The sequence below is a fragment of the Muntiacus reevesi genome, chromosome 18 (genome assembly GCF_963930625.1).
Source record: "Muntiacus reevesi chromosome 18, mMunRee1.1, whole genome shotgun sequence".
NCBI lineage: Eukaryota > Metazoa > Chordata > Mammalia > Artiodactyla > Cervidae > Muntiacus > Muntiacus reevesi.
Window position 1 is genome coordinate 7,886,647 of NC_089266.1, and position 19,854 is coordinate 7,906,500.

A 19,854-nucleotide genomic window follows, 5' to 3' on the forward strand; every position below is an offset into this window, starting at 1 on the left:
TGGGACAAAAGGCAGCCAGCGCATCTGCTAATGTGTGCAGAAATGTGATTCACCCGGTGAGGGCTCCCAATGTGTTAATGTCCACGCCTCTTAACCTGCACCCGCCCAAGCTCTCCTCCTGTAAAAGCCGGCCTCTCTGCTGTGTGCTCCCACCGCTGGGTCGCCCTCTGGCAGTCGTCCCTTCCCGACCTACAGGGTCCTTGTCCTGGCCTGTGCGTGTGTGCTCAGCCGCTCAGCTGTGTCCGTCTCTTTTGTGACCCCATGGACTGTAGGCCTCAGGCTGCTCTAGCCTGCTCTGTCCGTGGGATTTTCCAGGCAAGAATACTGGAGTGGGTTGCCATTTCCTACTCCTGGGGATCGTCCCAACCCAGGGATCGAACCCTGGTCTCTTGTGTTTCCTGCATTGGCAGGTGGATTCTTTACCACTGTCGCCACCTAGGAAGCCCCTGGGCTATGAATATATCCCAAAGAGCTCATCCTAAAAAGCAAAACAAAGTCAAACAAAACCTCTGTTGAGTTGACACTCTTAACTACCCTTTCCTTTTCATCCTCGTTCTTGTTGGGACAACCACGCTGTTACCAATTCTCTCTGAAGCTGGTTTCTTTACCTACCTCCCCACTGAAACTGTCCCACAGAGGCCACCAGGGCCTGCGTCATTACCAGTGGAACAATGGAGCAGACATTTTCCAGTTCTAGTCCTGCTGCGACGGCCTCTGAATTTGAATTTTGGAAAAAAAAAATTTAAAAGTGTCATCTTCAGGACTCCTTTTAGGTGTTTGTTAAATCCAGCATCTGACCACGCCCACAAGGTAGTCTGCTGACTGCCTTTTTCCGGTTTAACAGTCATGCTTTCTTGTGTGGACCTGAAACAAACAGATGGCCAGCTATTTCAACAGTAAAACTGGTTTTATTTGAGCTACTGTATAGCACAAGGAACAGTTACTGCTCAGGGTTCCTGGCCTCTTTAATCAACAGAAATTGATCAGAAGCCAGATAAGAAATTCAGGCAAGGCTTTACTGGGGACCAGAAGGAACTCTTGCTTGCTTGATCCCCGAGGAGGGGCACGCTTGTTCCTTACATGGGGTCAGGGTACGGGTGTGTCCAGGGGTTGGGCCAGAGGGGTGGTGGCTTAAGTGGTTTGCCCACCCCTTGGGTGGTGGTTTGTGCAGGGCGTGTGCACCGTACCCTGCTTTTGTTCTCAGCATCCGGTCTTTAAAAGTGGCACTTGGGTTTTTTGGTCTGTTTGTGTCGTCTGGGTACAGAACTGGCCCCAGCTGTGTACACACGCAATTATTTTTATTTTTTTAATTTATTTTTTAATCGGAGGAAAATTGCTTTACGATGTTGTGCTAGTTTCTGCCATATAACCATGTGAATCAGTCATAATTATATGTATGCATTCTCTCCCTTTTGAGCCTCCCTCCCCTTCCCGTGTCTCAGCCCTCTAGCTCATCACAGGGCACCAGGCTGGGCTCCTGTGTTACACAGTAACTTATCACTGGGTGTGTATTTTACACATGTGCTTAGTCGCCCAGGAGTGTCTGACTCGCGACCTCGTGGACTGTAGCCTGCCCGGCTCCTCTGTCGGTGGAATTTCCTAGGCGGGAATACTGGAGTGGGTTGCCATTTCCTACTCGAGGGAATCTTCCCCATCTGGGGATCAAACCCTTGTCTCCTCCGCCTCCTGCAGTGGCAGGCGGGTTCCTTACCGCTGAACCACCGAAGAAGCCCTCCTTACATTTTACACTTCACGGTGTATACGTCACTGCTACTCTGTCAGTTAGTCCTTCCCCTGCTGTGTCTACAAGTCCATTCTCTACATCTGCATGCAGTTATTTTTAGTCCCGTAGATTCCTTGTTTGTATTTCGTAGCTGGAGGAAAGGTGTGTCCAGATACGAGTTATATATAAATATATTTAGTCTCCCCTGGTGGCCCAGTGGTTAGAACTCTGTTCTTCAACTGCAGAGGGACCAGGTTTGACCCCTGGTCAGGAAACTAACATCCCCGCAAGCCACTTGGCATGGCCAAAAAAAATACAAAACATTGGGCTCAGCAGAGAATCAGAATTCTGGATCTATAACTAAGGACCATGTGTGGGTCCCCCAGGGCAAGGGAAGGAAGTGGCTTTTACAGAGGAAACGGGATCTGGGAGGGCTACCGTAAACAAAGATTCCAAGGCTTTTCACTTGAGTCCTTGCCAGAAGGAAAGAGGTCTCTTTCTTCTTCTTGTTGGGCTCTGCTGTCCTCGCTGGACATGAAAGCTTCCCCCTTTTGTCTCTTGACTCTATTTAACTGAGGTTTCTGTTTATTAGTTTTTTACGCCTGCTTATTTGCGTGTCTCATCTATTTTTGTTGGAAACTGGACATTTTCATTAGAGTTGTAGCAACTCTGGGTGCTGGTCCCCTGCTCTCACTCCCCCCCAGGCTTGTTGTAACCCCCTTGTTTGTTTATGACTGGCTGGCTTATTTTAATGAAGCCACCCTCCTCACCTACTGCCTTCTCCCCACTTTGCAGATGAAGAAGCTGAGAAGTAACCCGAGGTCACAGGACCTTGGGAGATGTCACCTTTCTTTATTTTATTTATTTTGAGATGCTACATTTCACTTGGTCTTTTACCATTTTCTTTTTGTCCTCCTTTTATCCCTTCAGGTCTCACTGCCCACAAAGTCCATGAACGCTGTTCTCAGAAAAGTCAGTTTACGGGTGAGATCAGGCCTGGGGATCAAGAAACGGATGTCCACTCTTCTCATTAGCTAGGACCTACTAGATGGGTTATACTCCACACTTGCTTGGCCCACAGCCACCCTGCAGGACATCCATCCACAGAGACAGGGCCTCCTAAGCCCTCCCAGATGACCTGGCCGGGGAAAGTCCCCCTCCATGACCCCTTGGGTTTTTCCCCCAAGAACCTTCCACCCTCTCAGCCAGCGAAAGCAGGATCTTCTCACCCACCACTACCCACCGCTAGAATGTGTCTGTTCACATCTCCTCCTCCTTCTCACACTTCTGAAGACTTTTTTCTTTCCCACTGATCTTTGTGGTCCCTGAAGTGTTAACCTCTGATGCACAGGAAGTGCCGTTTGGGGTCTGCCCACTGTCACCCTGGTCAGCCTTGACTTGAGCTAGATCCTCTTCATCTCTTCACCTGACCACATGCAAATGTCAAGATGCATTAATTGCCAGTTGATCTGTTGCTTTCAACAATGCCCTGGCACATAAATTGCTCTATAGACTCGGGCTCCTTTGAAGGAACAGCTCCTGAGGTTACTGTCTCCTGTTTCTCTCCCTGATTCTTTCCTGCAAACTAGCTGACTTACGCATTAGCCTAATCTTCATGGAATCTACACTCTCCTTCCAGTTGCCTTTCAACACAGCCTTCTGTTTTTTTTTTTTCTTTAATATATATATATATATTTACTTATTTATTATTTGTCCACACCAGGTCTTAGTTGGGGCATGTGGGATCTAGTTCCCTGACCAGGGATCGAACCTGGGCCCCCTGCATTGGGAGTGTGGAGTCTTAGCCACTGGACCATCAGGGAAGTCCCAACAGTTATCTTTTTATACTTTTCACCAGTTCCACTGCAGAGTGGGCCTGTGGAATTTCTTGGGCTGTCATAGTGGAAATTGATCCCCTGCAATGATTTTTAACTTAATGTTGGTTTTTCTGTTGGTTTGTTATTCTTTAATTTTATTGTTTGGATCAGGGAAATTTGAATACGAACTGGATATTTGGTGAATCTAAGAAATTCTTAACTCTTTTAGGTGTAATAATAATATTATTTTAAAGAGTTCTTACCTCTTAGTAATGCATCCTGAAATGTCTGCAGATGAAACAATAATGATGCATGAGATTTGCCTAAATTAGTTGAGTGTGGGCCCTCGTGGGAAGGGGATAAGGACTACAGATGAAACAGGATTGGCTAAGAGTTGACAATTTTTCTATTCTGTTGTATTAGTACTTGTATTAACTGTTATTAATATGAGCTGCATGGTAGGAGTTCACTAGTCTCCTTTCTACTTTTGTATATGTTTGAAATTTTCCATAATAAAACGTTAATTTTTTCTATTGTCTACATGTGAAATATACTTCATTAGCTATCTTAGAAATATGTCATTTAGTTGAATTAAAATCTTGAAGAGTATATATACATACTTTTCACCTAAGATTATGTTCTACAGAACTGAGAGATCAAACTTCGAGCGCTCTTCATTCTGAAACAACTTTTATAAGCTTCTTTGTAAAAAAATTTTTTAACTAAAAATTAATTTATTCAGTATCTGAAATGGCATGAATTTCAAGCAAGTTCCTAATCAAAATTTATCAGATGTTCTAATTATGTATCAGAAAGTAGTTTTTGTTATTTCAATCAAAACCATTTTTAGATGATTAATTATTATTTTATGAAAAAAGCCATGATGAAAATTGTTCCAGTTTTAATTCAAGAAATTTTAAGAAGAGAAATTTATGCATTGAATTGAAGCTGAGTAGAAACTTAGCTTGCAAAAAGAAAATACAGTTAATGACAAAATTTTGAGTATCAGCTGGGATGTTCTGGGTCAGTCAGAACATGGATTAGCATTTGTGATTCAAACAATTAGTGCCTAATGCTTTTCAAGATGTAAAATGTTTCTTTTTTTATGTTTTTTTCTATAGACCTATTAATGGGAATTTTTTTTCCAATCCTTTGAAAAAGTGTCAGCTTCTTGAAAAAACAAATGTTATTTTGTCAGAAATGAGAACTAGTCTTAACAATAGATAATTTGTCTGTTTGTTATGACAGCGCAGTTGATAAAATTTTGCACAATTATAATTGGTCCTGGGAATAATAGGAAACAAAAATGTTAAAATTATAAAACTTAAAAGTGATTTCATCATTAATCTCAATTGTGCTGCCATACTGTATTTATTATAATGAATTAACTGTTCCAAAATAAATCAGTGATTTGCTATTTTTCTGTCTATGATGCTTAACACAGTTCACTATGGTTTTTTTTGTTGTTGTTAGTTTGGAATCCAAATTGAATCCATGTGCTATCTTGTTTTTAAGGGAGGAGAGCCTTGTTTTAAAAAATAAAGTGTTTTTTAGAGGTTTATTTATTTATATTTATTTATTTGTCTGTGCCAGGTCTTAGTTGTGGCATGTGGGATCTTTAGCTGTGGCTCACAAACTCTTAGTGGAACAGGTAACTCTTAGTTGCATTATGTGGAACCTAGTTCCCTGACCAGGGATGGAACCTGGGTCTGTTGCATTGGGAGCTGGGAGTCTTAATCCCTGGACCACCAGGGAAATCCCTCTATTTACTATCCATTTACTATCTGGATCCTAAATATTTTTCAAATCTGTGCTCATCTCCCCGCACCTACTATAAGTGGACGATATTAGGTTACAATTGTTTTCTAATCACCAGTCTGCCTTCCATCTTGTCCTCTCAAATTCAGCTTTTGCTCAGCTAGCTGCCAATGTGACTTAGATGGAGCTCTAAACATACCTCTCTTCTGCTTAAAAGATTTCAGAGTTTCCATATCATACGTGTGTGCTTAAGTTGCTTCAGTCACGTCTGACCCTTTGCAACCCTATGGACTGTAGTCCACCAGGGTCCTCTGTCCATGGGATTCCCCAGGCAAGAATACTGGAGTGGGTTTCCATGTCCTCCTCCAGGGGATCTTCCCCACCCAGGGATCAAACCCACGGCTCTTATGTCTCCTGCATTGGCAGGCTGGTTCTTTACCATGAGTGTCACCTGGAAAGCCAAGGTCCATACCACTGATAGTAATTTTTAAAGTGTGAGGATACTTTTCTACATATATATAGAAAAGCCCTGTCCTCTAGTTTGAGAAATACTGTGGTAGAAGTAAGTTAAAGTATGACATTTTAGGAGATTGGTAAATCATCATCAATATAAATGGGGCACTGAAACCATATGGCAAAACTTACCAGTGTCCAGATGACCAGGAAGGCTTCTCTTAAACTTTTAAAAGAAAACAGTAAAATGAAAACCACTAGACTAAACATTTCTCATAGGCTTCTGGATAAGGCTGATAGGCTGAACACGTGCATTTACTTTTATTCCCTCTTAAAAAACCACTACGATAGATAATAAAGGGATTTTTGAAAGCATAAACCCACAGAGTTGAGGGAGAGAGGATTAGAGATCATAGCAACACACTTCTGCAAATTGAAATCAGAAGGATAAGAAGTAACTGATTTAACATCTCCAGATAGCCGCAAATGAACTTTTAGTGGGGAGGCAACAAACAAACTAATTTATGCTATAGAAGCTTCAAAGGGGTTAGGAATTTTTGGCATTTTGTACTTCTAGAAATAGGATAAGGAGTGTGAACTATAATGAGGCTTGATAGAAATACGTTTAAGGAAATTCCTTTCCACACACTCTTCAACCACGTGCTGTCCCTCATTCTTGGCAAAAGACCAGAGGGTTGTTTTCTTCTAAGAGTTAAATAGAGTCTTGGTCTGGAGGATACCAGGCACAGTGGAAGATATGGTACATTGGTGAAGCCAAGCAGATTCCCAAGTGGCACTAATGGCAAAGAACTCACCTGCAAAAGACATAGGAGACGTGGGTTCGATCCCTGGGTCAGGAAAATAGCCTGCAGGAAGATGGCAACCCACTCCAGTATTCTTGCCTGGAAAATCCCATGGACAGAGGAGCCTGGTGGGTTACAGTCTGTAGGGTCACAAAGAGTCAAACATGACTTAGCACACATGCATGCATATATTTTTAAAAATATTTATTTCACTGTGCAGGGTCTTAGTTGTGGCATGTGGAATATTTAATCTTCTTACTGCATGTGGTATCTTTTAGTTGCAGAACGCAATTTCCTACTTGTGACATGTGAACTACTTAATTACAGCATGTGGGATCTAGTTCCCCAACCAGGGATTGGATCAGACTTCCTCCTAAGCTCAGAGTCAGCTACTGTGGTCATAGATGTTGTTATTTAGTTGCTAAGTCATGTCTGACTCTTTTGTGCCACCATGGACTGTAGCCCTGCCAGGCTCCTCTGTCCATGGGATTTCCCAGGCAGCAATACTGGAGTGGGTTGCCATTTCCTTCTCCAGGGGATCTTCCAACCCAGGGATAGAACCTGCATCTTCTGCGTTGGCAGGCAGGTTCTTTACCACGAGCACCACCTGAGAAGCCCAGTTCTTCCCTGCTGCCCCTAATCCCCACATCCCCCACCCTTTTCTGCCTGCCTCGGTGTTATTTTTAGCAGTCTACTTTGATTTACCTATAAATCAAAATTTGGCCTTGCCAAGTGCCTGGTCCAATCTTAGTTCCTCAACCTGGGATCATCCCATGCTCCCTGTAGTAGAAGCGAGAAGTCCTAACCTCTGAACCACTGGGGAACTTCCTATCTATAGTGTTTCTGAGTATATCTCTTTGTGTATAGTTCCATTTATTTGAGTTCATTAATTTCTCAATAATGTTTCATAATTTTCAGTATAGATATGTGCACATTTTCCCTTAGGATTTTTTCCTAGGCGTTTCATGCCTTGAGGTGTTATTGTATATTATGCTGTTTTAAAATTTTTATTTCTTATTTGTTTGTGGCTAACATACAGAAACACAAAGGTCTGTTGAAGCGACTTTGTATCTAGAGATGTGGCTAAACTCACTATTAATTTCAGTAGTTTTTAGATTATTCTGGATTTTTTATATGTACAATCATGTTGCTAGACAATAATGACTTTCTAATCTTTATGCATTTTATGGCTTTTTCTTGCTTATTGATATGGTTAGGATATCCAGTTTAGTGTTGAATAGTAGTCATGACAGCTGGCATCTTTATCTTTTTCTTAGTCTCAGGAGGAAAGTTTTCAATATTTTGCCACTCAGAATGATATTTGTTACTGACTTTTTTTTTAGTAGTTGTATTTTATCAGGTTAAGGAAATTCCCTTCCATCCCCAGTTTGCTAAAAATATTAAAAATCATAAATGGGTGTTGAATTTTAAAGTTTTTCAAATGCATTATTGAGATAATTCTATTAGGTCTCTCTTTTCCCTCTGTTAGTATGAATTAGACTGATTGCTTTTGCCATACCATATTTTAAATTGAGGAATAACTTATATACATACATATATATATATATATATATACTGAAATACGTATTTTTAAAATTTTTGTTTATCTTTAGTTGGAGTGAAATACATAATTTTAGTATACAGTTCTGAAACTGCACATACTTATGCAACCGAAACCCCATCAAAATACAGGCATTTCCATTACCTTTCCAGTCAATCCACTGTTGCCTCTAGACACAACCACTATTGTTTTCTTTCAATAAAAATTAGCTTTGATTGTTCTCAAACTTCATAAATATGTGATCATGAAGCCTGTATTCTCTGTGATTATGTGCACTAGTAGCTTGTTCTCTTTTCTCGTATTTATTATTCCACTGTATGCATATACCACACATTTTTTATCCATTCTCTTATTGATGGACATTTAGGTTTCCAGTTTCTAGCTATTATGAACTATGAGTAAATATGCTATGAGCATTGTTGTACAAACCCCTTTGTGTATATATTTTTATTTCTCTTGGGTCAATATCTAGAGGTGGAATTGCTACATCATAAGGAAGGGAGAAAGAGCCTGATATTTCCAAAACAGGTTTGAATTTATCTATTTCTTTTTTCAGTTTTGTCAGTTCTTGTTTCATGTAGTTTGAAGCTCCGTTATTTGATGTATGTGCTTTTAGGATTGTTCTGTTTATTGATATATTGCCCATCTTATCATTATAAAATGTTCCTGTTTGTTTCTGATTATATTCCTTGTCCTTAGGTCTATTTTGTTTGGTATTCATATAGCCACTCTAGCTTTTTTATTATAAATGTTTACATGGTTAACTTTTTTCATTCTTAAATAATCTATGACTGGTCTTGTCTTTTTTTCATTCAGCTTGTCAGTCTCTGTCTTTCAGAGTATTTCGTATATTTACATATAATGTAATTATGGATATGATTGGGCTTATACCCACAAGATCACTGAATGTTTTCTATTAGTTTTGTCTGTTCATTGTTCTTTTTTTCTTCCATATTTTATTTCCTCTATTGGCTTATTGGTTGTATTTCTTCGGGTTATTTTGAAAATGGTTGTTCTAAGGTTTATAATATTCATCTTTAATTTATCATAATCTACTTTCAAATGACAGCATGCCATTTAACATATAATGTGGAAACTGTATACTTTCATTTCCCTTTCCCATCCTTTATATCAATATTATCAGACACTTTACTTCTACATGTGTTTAACACCCTACAGTTCATCACTATTTTCTTTTCTCTGAATAATCAATCATCTTTCAAAAACACTGAAAATGAAATCGGTGTTTTATCATTTCCAGAGTTCTTCCTTTTTTCTTGTAGGTCAGAGTACCCGCTGAGTATAATTTCCTTTTCTTTCAGGACTTCCTCTGACAGTTCTTCTAACACAGGTCTGCTGGCCGTGGCTTTTTGAGCTGTATGAGCTCTGGTTCATTCACCTCCCAGATTCTTGGGAGGTGTTCTTTTTCTGGTGGTTTTCCTTTGCTTGGCTTTGTGGACACTTGCCATATACTGGCTCTAATTAATATTCACCAATAGACTCAGCTAGTACCATGGGCAGAGGTATGCTTGAAATGGTGTGTGACTGTGGTATGAATGTACGTCTGCGTTTTGTTGTATATACACCAAGTGTATACTTCCTTTCTCTTTCTGTCTTATGATCTGTGTTTATTCTTTCCTATCTATCCAAATTGATATACAACTCAGAACAAAATATGTTCCCATTTATTTATACTCTAAATATCATAAAACAGCAACAAAATATCATAAAAACTAACCAAAATACCATAAAGAATTTATAGTAATAATTTATATTCATAATGGGGAGAAAGTCAAAGTCTTAATGTGCAGCCAAGTTCCAGGAGAAATGTCAATTGTGTTAAAGTTTCTTTATTATCTGTAAACTTTGCGGTACTCAGACTTGTTTACTTGCTGTTTAATGTTCAACACAAAGCAATGCACTAGAAAATTCTCACTTGGGTTGTAGATAGACTTCAATTTAGAGTTTATATTTCTGAATTGAAGAGATAAAGTCCCGTTCCCATAGGAGCAGGGGTGGGAAGAACTCACTTCCTTTCCTTTGGTTTTCTTTGAACACTAGCCAGCCCTTGCATGCGTGCTCAGTCATGTCCAACTCTTTGCGACCCCATGGACCGTAACCCATCAGATTTCTCTGTCCATGGGATTTTCCAGGCAAGAATACTGGAGTGGGGTTGCCATTTCCTCCTCCAGGGGATCTTCCTGACTCAGGGATCAAACCCATATCTCCTATGTCTCTTGCATTGGCAGAAATAGTCTTTACCACTGCACCACCTGGGAAGCACTTAATATCTGGTTGAATATTCCTGTGGCAGGTACTCAGGTTCACATGCAGGAACTGGTACTTTGTGAATTCACAATTGAAATCTGTTCATCTGTAGAAAACACAGTCTGGGTTAAAAGTGTCCTTTACGCTTTACATCAGCAAATCTGAAACCAATCTTCTGAATGTAAAAACAAATGTATTTCATCAACTGTAACCAATGTACTGCTCTGGTGGGGGAATGCTGATAATGGTGGAGGCTACACATGTGTTGGGGCAGCAGGTCTTTGGAAAATCTCTGTGCCTTTCTCTCAATGTTGCTGTGAGCCTAAAACTGCCATAAAAGGAAAGAAAGAAGGAAAGAAAAATACAGCCTTGATACTTGCCTGCCAACCCAGTGGTTAAGACTCTGAGCTTCCAATGCAAGGGACATGGGTTTGATTCCTGGTCGGGAAACTAAGATCCCACATGCCATACAGCACAGCCAAAAAATAAATAAATAAAATAATAAAGTGAAAGTGAAAGTCACTCAGTCGTGTCCGACTCTTTTCGACCCCATGCACTGTATAGTCCATGGAATTGTCCAGACCAGAATACTGGAGTGGGTAGCCTTTCCCTTCTCCAGGGCGTCTTCCTAACCCAGGGATCGAACCCAGGGTAAATAAAATAATAAAGCCTTGGCAATTCCTTGGTGGTCCAGCGGTTAGAACTTGGTGCTTTCACTGCCATGGGCCTAGATCAAAAAATAAATCAAAAAAAAAATCTTAAAACACACACACACATACACACAAACCAAATCTATTGGACTCGTACTGAGTGGAAGGACTTCCCTGGTGGTCCAGTGGCTAAGACTCCACACTCGCAGGGCAGGGGGCCCAGGTTCAATCTCTGGTGAGGCAACTAGATCCCACATGTTGCAACTGAATTTGCGTGTTGAAACTAAAGATCCTACATGCCGCCATGAAGACCCAGTGCGGCCAAATAAATAAATATTAAAAAAAATACTGGGTGGGGAAGCAACAAAGTTCATATGCAATGGAAATTTGCCATGTCTATCTAGAATCCAAACACATGATTATTTTTCAGTTGCCAAGTAAACAGAGAGAAGGATCTCCTTCCCACCATGGGAGCTGAAAGACAGTCAGCCCTCTCTCACTGGCAACCAGGCACAGCTGGAGGGGCTGCGGCTCCCTGTCGCTCTCCCTGGACGCTCTCCCTGGGCAGATTGGGAGATGCATGGATAAGTGGAGGTGTCTTATAAGTGATGAAGAAATTTACACCACGCATCTCCTGTACATGATCAAAGCCCAGTGGAGTTCTGGCAAATAGCTGGTGAGAGCGACACAGGGGTGTTGTCCCCAGCGGACGGTTCCAGGGGCAAGATCGAGCTTGAATACGGGCTCAGCTGCCTGGTCACATGAGCACCTATTTGGTTTCACTTCATACCTTATGAGAGCACTGAGCGCTGGGCTCAAAAAGAGGATGTAATTGAAAGCATGTGTGTGTGTGTGCACGCCTACACGTACATAGGGGTGTGTGTGAGGGCAGTGCGAACCAGTGGCCTTCAACTGGTGCCCAGAACTGCACAGACCGGCCCCACCCTCCATCTGCCCTGGCTCGATCCTCACGGGGAGCCCACGTGCCTGCACTTTCCTACACAGCTTTGCCTCCACAAGACCAGGCAAGTGCTCCTTGTCCCTGCCGGTCCCTGGCGACCGTCGCCCACTGCACCGAAGCAAATAAAGTCCTCACCTGCCTCATCCCCTAGGGAACTCTGGAGTTCAGATGTTCATGCCAAGCCCTGCCTGCTGGCCTCCACGGCTGCTGTCGTAGGGGAGAGAAGGGGGTAGGGCTGTGTGCTCCATCCACCATCGGCCTCAAAGCCCTGGGCTTGAGCCTCTGGGATGAGACAAGGAAGGAGAGAGGGATGTCAAGGTAGAAGGTACCTCTAGATACCTCTGCCTCAGAAGGCAGGAGAGTGGGTTGCCCGAGAGAGTAGATCACAATCCACAATTTCAGTGCCTTTTTTTTTTTTTTTTAACTTAGTTATTTACTTTTGGCTGTGCTGGGTCTTCATTGCTGCAGGGGCTTTTCTCTAGTTATGGGGACAACTCTCTAGTTGTGGTGGCAGGCCTCTCGTTGCAGTGGCTTCTCTTGTTGCAGCTCCTGGGGTCTAGAGCAGAGGTTCAATAGTTGCGGTGTGCACAGACTTAGTTGCCCCGCAGCCTGGAGGAGTTTCCAGGACCAGGGATCGAACCTGTGTCTCCCGCACTGGCAGGCGGATTCTTTACCTCTGGGCCACCAGGGAAAACCCTCAGCTCTACTGTTGACTGACTGTGAGCTGGGACAAATTCTTCAAGCTCATCTGTAACAACTTGATAAGAATTGCTACACTTACCAAGCTTTGAAACATACACATAACCATATGTAAAATTAGATAATCAGTGGAAATTTGCTATATGACCCAGGGAGCTCAAATCTGCTGCTCAGTGACAACCTAGAGGGGTGGAATGGGGTGGAAAATGGGAGGGAGGATGCGCAGGTACTTCTGGCTGATGCGTGTTGACGTATGGTGGAAACCAACACAATATGGTAAAACAATTATCCTCCAATTAAAAGTAAATAATTAAAAAAAAAAAAAAAGAATTGCTACACTTATCAAATGTGCATGCAACGGTTCTAGAAATGGAGGAAGCCCTGTACAGATGTTTTTAGTCTGATGCAGACTGAAAAGTGATGTGTCAGGGAGAGATGCTGGACCAGGAGAAAGACAGGGCCCTTGTGGGTGAAATGATGTGTCTGCCCACAGTGCCAGGCTTTGGATGGTGCGATAGGAGGCTACACATGAAGGCCTAGTGTCAGCAGGTGCGTTGCTGGCGGAGATGCTACAACAGGCCCTCCCATCTTCAACCTCCTCGAGTATGCACACTCCTCCCAACAGGAGGTCCAGTCTGTTACCCCATCCCTTAACTCTGGGCTGACCTTGGACTTTCTTTGGTCAATAGAATGTGGCCAAAACGACACCGTGTGCTTTCTGACAATCAGCCTCATTTGGCCTTGTAGCATCTTTTTTTTTTTTTTTTAATTATTTATTGGACTTTCCAGGTGGCACAGTGGATAAGAGTCTGTCTGACAATTCAGGGGACACAGGTCCAATCCCTGATCTGGGAAGATTCCATATGCCGTGGAGCAACCAAGCCCAGTTGCCACAACTACTGAGCCCTCGAGCTGCAAGTACTGAAACCCATGCACCTAGACCCTGTGCTCCACAAGAGGAGAAGCCGCCACCAGGGGAAGCCTGCACACCACAGTGAAGAGTAGTCCCTGCTCTAGAGAACTAGAGAAAAGCCCACAGGCAGCAACGAAGACCCAGCACAACCAAAAATAAAATAAATTTAATTTAAAAACATTTATTTATTTTTATTGATTTATTTGGCTGTGCTGGGTCTCAGTTGTGGCACGCAGGACAATGAGTTGTGGCATGTGGGATCTTAGTTCCCTGACCAGGGGTCAAATCCCGTTCCCCTTCATTAGGAGCACGGAGTCTTAGCCACTGGACCACCAGGGAAATCCCTGGCCTTGTAGCTTCTGCTCCAGGGTGTTCTTGGAACTCTCTACCACCATGTCCAGGAGTCGGGCTAACCTCCTGGAGGATGAGAGGCCTCACAGAGGAGAATGAGAACCAGCATGAATGACTGGACAGAAGTGTGAGGCCATCGTGGAGCATCCAGTGCCAGGCCTGCAGCTGCGTGGGTGACTCCAGACCATAATAGGGGGAAGCCGATCTCGGACTCTATCGTTGAGCCATAAAATCGTGAGCAAATGTGTGGTCATTTGTCTAAGCCTTCAGAATTCGGAAGGCCTGGAGGACCGCTTCTCAGGGAGCGGGATTCGCAGGCCCAGGCTCTGGGGTGGAGCTGCTGCTGACGTCTGGGGGCCCAGCAGCGGCGGCACTTCCTGCTGGGGCTTCCGCAGAGGGTTCACTCTGGGCTCTTCAACCCTGGCCTGCAAATGTGCCAACAGCTTTCTTATCACATCTCAGATCCCACACGCCTGGCCTGGTGGCTGAGGAAATGCTAAGTTTTCAGCAGCCCAAAGAGGGCGGCTAATTTAGGAGGATTGCACAACCCGAGGTCAGGGCTGAACACCCCAGCTGTCACCACTGATACAGAAGGAAGGGCGGGTGGGAGGGGAACTTTAAATTGTTATGAGTCCTTTCAGGGAGATTCTATTAGAACTTTCAAAAATGTTCTGGGACTGATGTCGCCCCTCCCCGCCTGCCAAAACAAACGGGAAGAATAAAAAAAAAAGACCTTGACTTTTTATTTTTTTTGCAGTGTTTTTTTAACCATTAAAGAATAGAAGTAGAGTTGATTTACAGTGTTGTGTTAGTTTCAGGTAGACAGGATTTAAAAATTAAAAAACTCAGTAGAGGAATTCCCTGGTGGTGTAGTAGATAGAAATCTGCTTGACAATTCGGGGGACATGGGTTTGATCCTGGTCCAGGAAGATTCCACATGCCTCGGAGCAACTAAGCCCATGCAACACAAGTGCTGAGCCCATGTGCTGCAATTACTGAAGGGAGCCTAGAGCCTGTGCTCCACAATGAGAAGCCACTGCAGTGAGAAGCCCGCACACCAACTAGACAAAAGCCCAAGTAGCAACAAAGACCCAGCACAGCCAAAAAGAAAAAAAAAAAAACTGTAGTTGATTTACAAAGATGTATCAGTTTCAGGGCTACAGGATTTTTAAATAAAAAAACTCACAAGAGAATCTGAAAAAAGAGTGTAGTCTTTGGCTGAAATCCAAATACTTGGTTCACAGGACAAAAAATAATAACTAAAAATACGTAAGTTATAAATCAAGCAAGAGACTTGAAGGATGGGTCTTAGGGACAAAAGGGAGCTCAATAAGGTAGAAAGACATGGGTGAATGAAAAAGATTTTCCTGATCTGACTCAGACTTGCAGGTTGGAGAAGATAAGCCCTGGGCTTATCCTGGTGAAATTCCAGAATTCCCAGGAGTGGAATTCCAGTGGCAGAAATGGATTACTTAGAAAATGAATTAGCCTTCTACTGGACTCTTTCCAGTTTCCAGACCGGAGGCTGGAAGACAATGAGGCAGGAGAGAGAGGTTCCTGGGAAACCGTGTGGGTGTATTTATAAACCCATAAACGTCCCCAGCAAGAGGGGACATGCATCTGTCTCTAAGCCAAGCCCTGTGATCAATGATACTGCTCTGACTGTCTAAATGCCTAAATCAGAAACCTACCTAGTCCCTCATCCCAAACACTTTCCTCACCAACCCTGTTTTTCAGATTCCAATCATATCTCCTGATGTGGGTTTTCTGATTTCTTTAGTCCTTAACTCTGAGATATTGATCGTATTTTTTAAATTAATTACTTTGGGCTTCCCAGGCGGCTCAGTGGTAAAGAATCTGTCTGCCAATGCAGGAGACCCGAATTTAATCCCTGGGTCAGGAAGATCCCATGGAGGAGGAAACAGCAACCCACTCCAGTATTCTTGCTTGAGAAATCCCGTGGACAGAGGAGCCTGGCAGGTTACACGACTTAGTGACTAAAAACAATAACAAACAACAATTTATTTTTGGCTGTGCCGGGTCTTCGTTGCTGAGTGTGGGCTTTCTTCAGTTGCGGAGAGCGAGCGGGGCTACTCTCTAGTGGTGTGCAGGCTTCTCATTGAGGTGGTTTCTTTTGTTGCGGAGCATGGGCCTAAAGGCATTCGGGCTTCAGTAGTTGCAGCTCACAGGCTCCAGAGCACAGGTTCAGTAGTTGTGTTGCATGGACTCAGCTGCCCCAGGGCGTGTGGGATCCTCCCAGCCCAGGGATTGAACCCCTGCCTCCTGCATTTGCAAGGCAGACTCTCAACCCCCTGGACCACCAGGGAGGCCCCTCATTGTACTTTTCTGACACCTCCCAAAAAACTACCAATGCTGGGTAAGTTTATTGCATCTCGAGGGAGAGGAGTTCTTCAGCCATGACATAGGCTAGGGTCTTCCAAGAGTTTGTGTTTCATTGGAAGGAGTGTGTTGCCTACAGGAAATGAAAGGGCACATGGAGCCATGCCTTTTCCTGCCCTCACATTCCACTGATGGTAACCATATGATGGCTGCCATGTCCTGCATCACGTGGGTGTGCTTTTGCTTTGAGATCTTGAGGAAGCTGGTGTGTGTGTGAAGAGGATCAGGGAAGGCTCCCAGTTTCCTGGTTCCCAGGCAACCAGCACACTGCAGCTCTCTGTGCTTTTCCAGAAGGTGGTAATCCAGAGAATGCTGTGCTTTAGTATCAACCTCTCTGCAAACAATTCTGTGGACGTGTATAAATCCTTGAGCTTGTTAAGATGAGCCTTTTTCCTTCTGTGAACACTGGTGTGGACTTTCACCATCCCTTTATACCAGTCTACAGCAGGTGCTGGAACAGAAGATGCCGCCATCCTCTGCTAAGTCAACTCCAGACCTTCTGTCACTAACACCAACATCCGTTCTGCTTCATAATCCCTCTCCATCTCTGTAGCACTCCCTAGACCCAGGAACAACTTTTGCATCCAGGTACTTCCTCTCATTTTCACAAACTTCAAAAAAACCTAAGTGCTTTCTCACTACAAGAAGAGCAGAGGGACTTCCCTGAAGGTCCAAGGCAGGTGGTGCGGGTTCTATCCCTGCCTGGTTGGGGAACTAAGATCCCATATGCCTTGTGGCCAAAAAAGCAAAACATAAAATAGAAACAATATTGTAACAAATTCAATAAAGACTTTAAAAGTGATCCACATCAGAAAAGAAACAAAATTTTTTGTTTGTTTTTTAATTTATATAAAAAGAGAAGAAAAGCAGGAAGGAAAACTGCTGACCCAGAAGCCACTGGGTGGAACAGAGGTAGTCAGAATAGAAAACTGTGAGCAGCGGTAGGATTGCACATTCATGCTGTAAGTCCTCTAGCTGTGCTGACTTAGAAACATGAGGCCCAGGAGTGTGAGAAAGAAGCAATGTTAGTGGCAAGTGGGTTAGTAACACTGAGAACCTGAGCAGCAATTCTGAGCAGAGGGAGGCAAGAGAGACGTGGGCTAATGATAGCTCAGTGATGGGAGCCCCTTGAGTTGGCAGATCCTGGGTTTTGCCCTTTGGCAAAATTCCCTCTTCCTGGCCCAGGCTTTGAATCCTTATGAATGCACTCCTGGTGGGAGGAAGAGTCGTAGGGTTTTGTTGTTGTTGCTGTTTTGCTGGGGGGAGGGGGGGGGCGGGGGGGGGTTGCGCACCACAAGGCACGTGTTCATCTGATGGCTCAGATGGTAAAGAATCTGACCTGGCTTCGATCCCTGAGTCGGGAAGATCCCCGGGAGAAGGGAATGGCAACCCATTCCAATGTTCTTGCCTGGAGAATTCTATGGACAGAGTGGCCTGGTGGGCTACATACAGTCCATGGGGTTGCAAAGAGTTGGACACAACTGGACAACTAACACACACACACACACACACACACACACACACACACACACACACAGAGGAAGCATGTGGGATCTTAGCTCCCTGATCAGGGATTGTATTTGTGCCCCCTGCAGTGGAAGCTCATTCCACCAGACCACCAAGGAATGCCCAAACCTTAGGGTTTGGAAGGGTGAACTTGAACTTGAGGCTCTTAGACCAGGCTGGAATAGGTCAAAGAAAAGAGTGAGAGCTATTAAGTACAACTTCTCTCATGGAACTGATAGTGTGTTCCTGCTAAATTTCTTTTCTTTCTTTTTTTTTGGGTGGGGGGTGGGCAAGCCTCATGGCTTTTGGGTACTTAACGAACCCAGGCCCCTCCGCAATGGAAGTGCAGAATCTGAACTCCAGACCTCCAGGAAAGTCCCTAAAATTGTATTTTTAAATGTATGACAGAACTAGACTTCCAAGAAAGCCAGTTCAAAATGGGTTTCCAGTCAAGAGCTTTTATAGCAAAAAAGAATGACTCAATAAAACAATGAGACCCAGAAAGTTTTAATGTGTCAGGGTTATCCCTAGAGTTTGAGTCAGTGATATGGGTTAAAGGTCAGCCAGAAAGGGCTCTGTCACAGGTTGACTTCCAGAACCAGAGCCTGAGCCTGAGGTGGTTTATCAGGAGACGGTTCCTCAGGGAATACCTGTCAGGGAGACAAAAGGGGCGGTCAGTATGAGGCCTCAGGTAAAGTCTAGATTTGGGGATCTGAGTACAGATCATATCACAGCTTTGTTCTAACCTAAGCAAGGTGGTTGGATGGCATCACTGACTCGATGGACATGAGTTTGAGGAAGCTCTGGGAGTTGGTGATGGACAGGGAAGCCCGACATGCTGCAGTCCACGGGGTCGCAAAGAGTTAGACACGACTGAGTCACTGAACTGAACTGAACTGAAGCAAGATGATGCCACTCTAATGGCAGAAAGCGAAGAGGAACCAAAGAGACTCTTGATGAGGGTGAAAGAGCAGAGTGAAAAAGCTGGCTTAGAACTCAGCATTCAAAAAACTAAAGATCTTGGTATCTGGTCCGCTCACTTCATGGCAAATAACAGGGGGAAAAGTGGAAGCAGTGACAGATTTGATTTCCTTGGGCTCCAAAATCACTTCCAGGACGGCGTCCACAGACCCACGGCAGCTGTGCGGGCTGGTGCAGGACGGCGGGCTGTGCGCCCTGCGGGAGGAGCTGTGTGTGGCGGGGCGCGGGCTGCACCGGGCTGAAAGGGGACACCCTGCTGCACACGCCACAGCTGCCGGGACGTCTTGCCTCTCTGGTCGAGGCCTGGGACCTGGACATTGAGGCCGTCAACCGAGGTTACAAGCGGGCTCTGCAAGAGGCGCCTCCATGGGCCACATGGAATGTGTGTAGTACCTGCTGGGCCTGGGGGGCAGCCGTCGTCTGCTGCCTGAAGGAGGCCGATGAGTAAGAGGTGGGCCTTGCAGAAAGATCTCCACCCTTCCCCGCACTCTTGGTCAGCCTCCACACCATAGCCTCTCAGGCCTCCCCTAACATCATCGCTGCCCTTGTGGGGTTAACTGCCTCAGCCTTCTGTTCCAGACAGCCTCCCGTGATAGAGCAGGGAGCAGCACAGAACAGAACATGTTCAGATCCCCTGAAGAAGGAAATGGCAACTCACTCCTGTGTTCTTGCCTGGAGAATTCCATGGACAGAGAATCCTGGCAGGCTACAGCCCATCAGGTGGCAAAGAGTCAACACGACTGAGCAACTATCACTCATTAAAAATCACTGCAGATGGTGACTGCAGCCATGAAATTAAAAGACACTTACTCCTTGGAAGGAAAGTTATGACCAACCTAGACAGCATATTAAAAAGCAGAAACATTACTTTGCTGACAAAGGTCCATCTAGTCAAAGCTATTGTTTTTCCAGTAGTCATATATGGATGTGAGAGTTGGACTATAAAGAAAGCTGAGAGCCAAAGAATTGATGCTTTTGAACTGTGGTGTTGGAGATGACTCTTGAGAGTC

The 19,854-nt window shown here is 44.1% G+C and overlaps 1 non-coding gene across 1 annotated transcript; it reads right to left on the reverse strand.

The window, feature by feature from the left end:
• Positions 1 to 3,473: 3,473 nt before the first annotated feature.
• Positions 3,474 to 3,546, reverse strand: TRNAG-CCC (transfer RNA glycine (anticodon CCC)). The gene has a single exon. It is a non-coding gene; the product is annotated as a tRNA-Gly (tRNA).
• Positions 3,547 to 19,854: the final 16,308 nt, after the last annotated feature.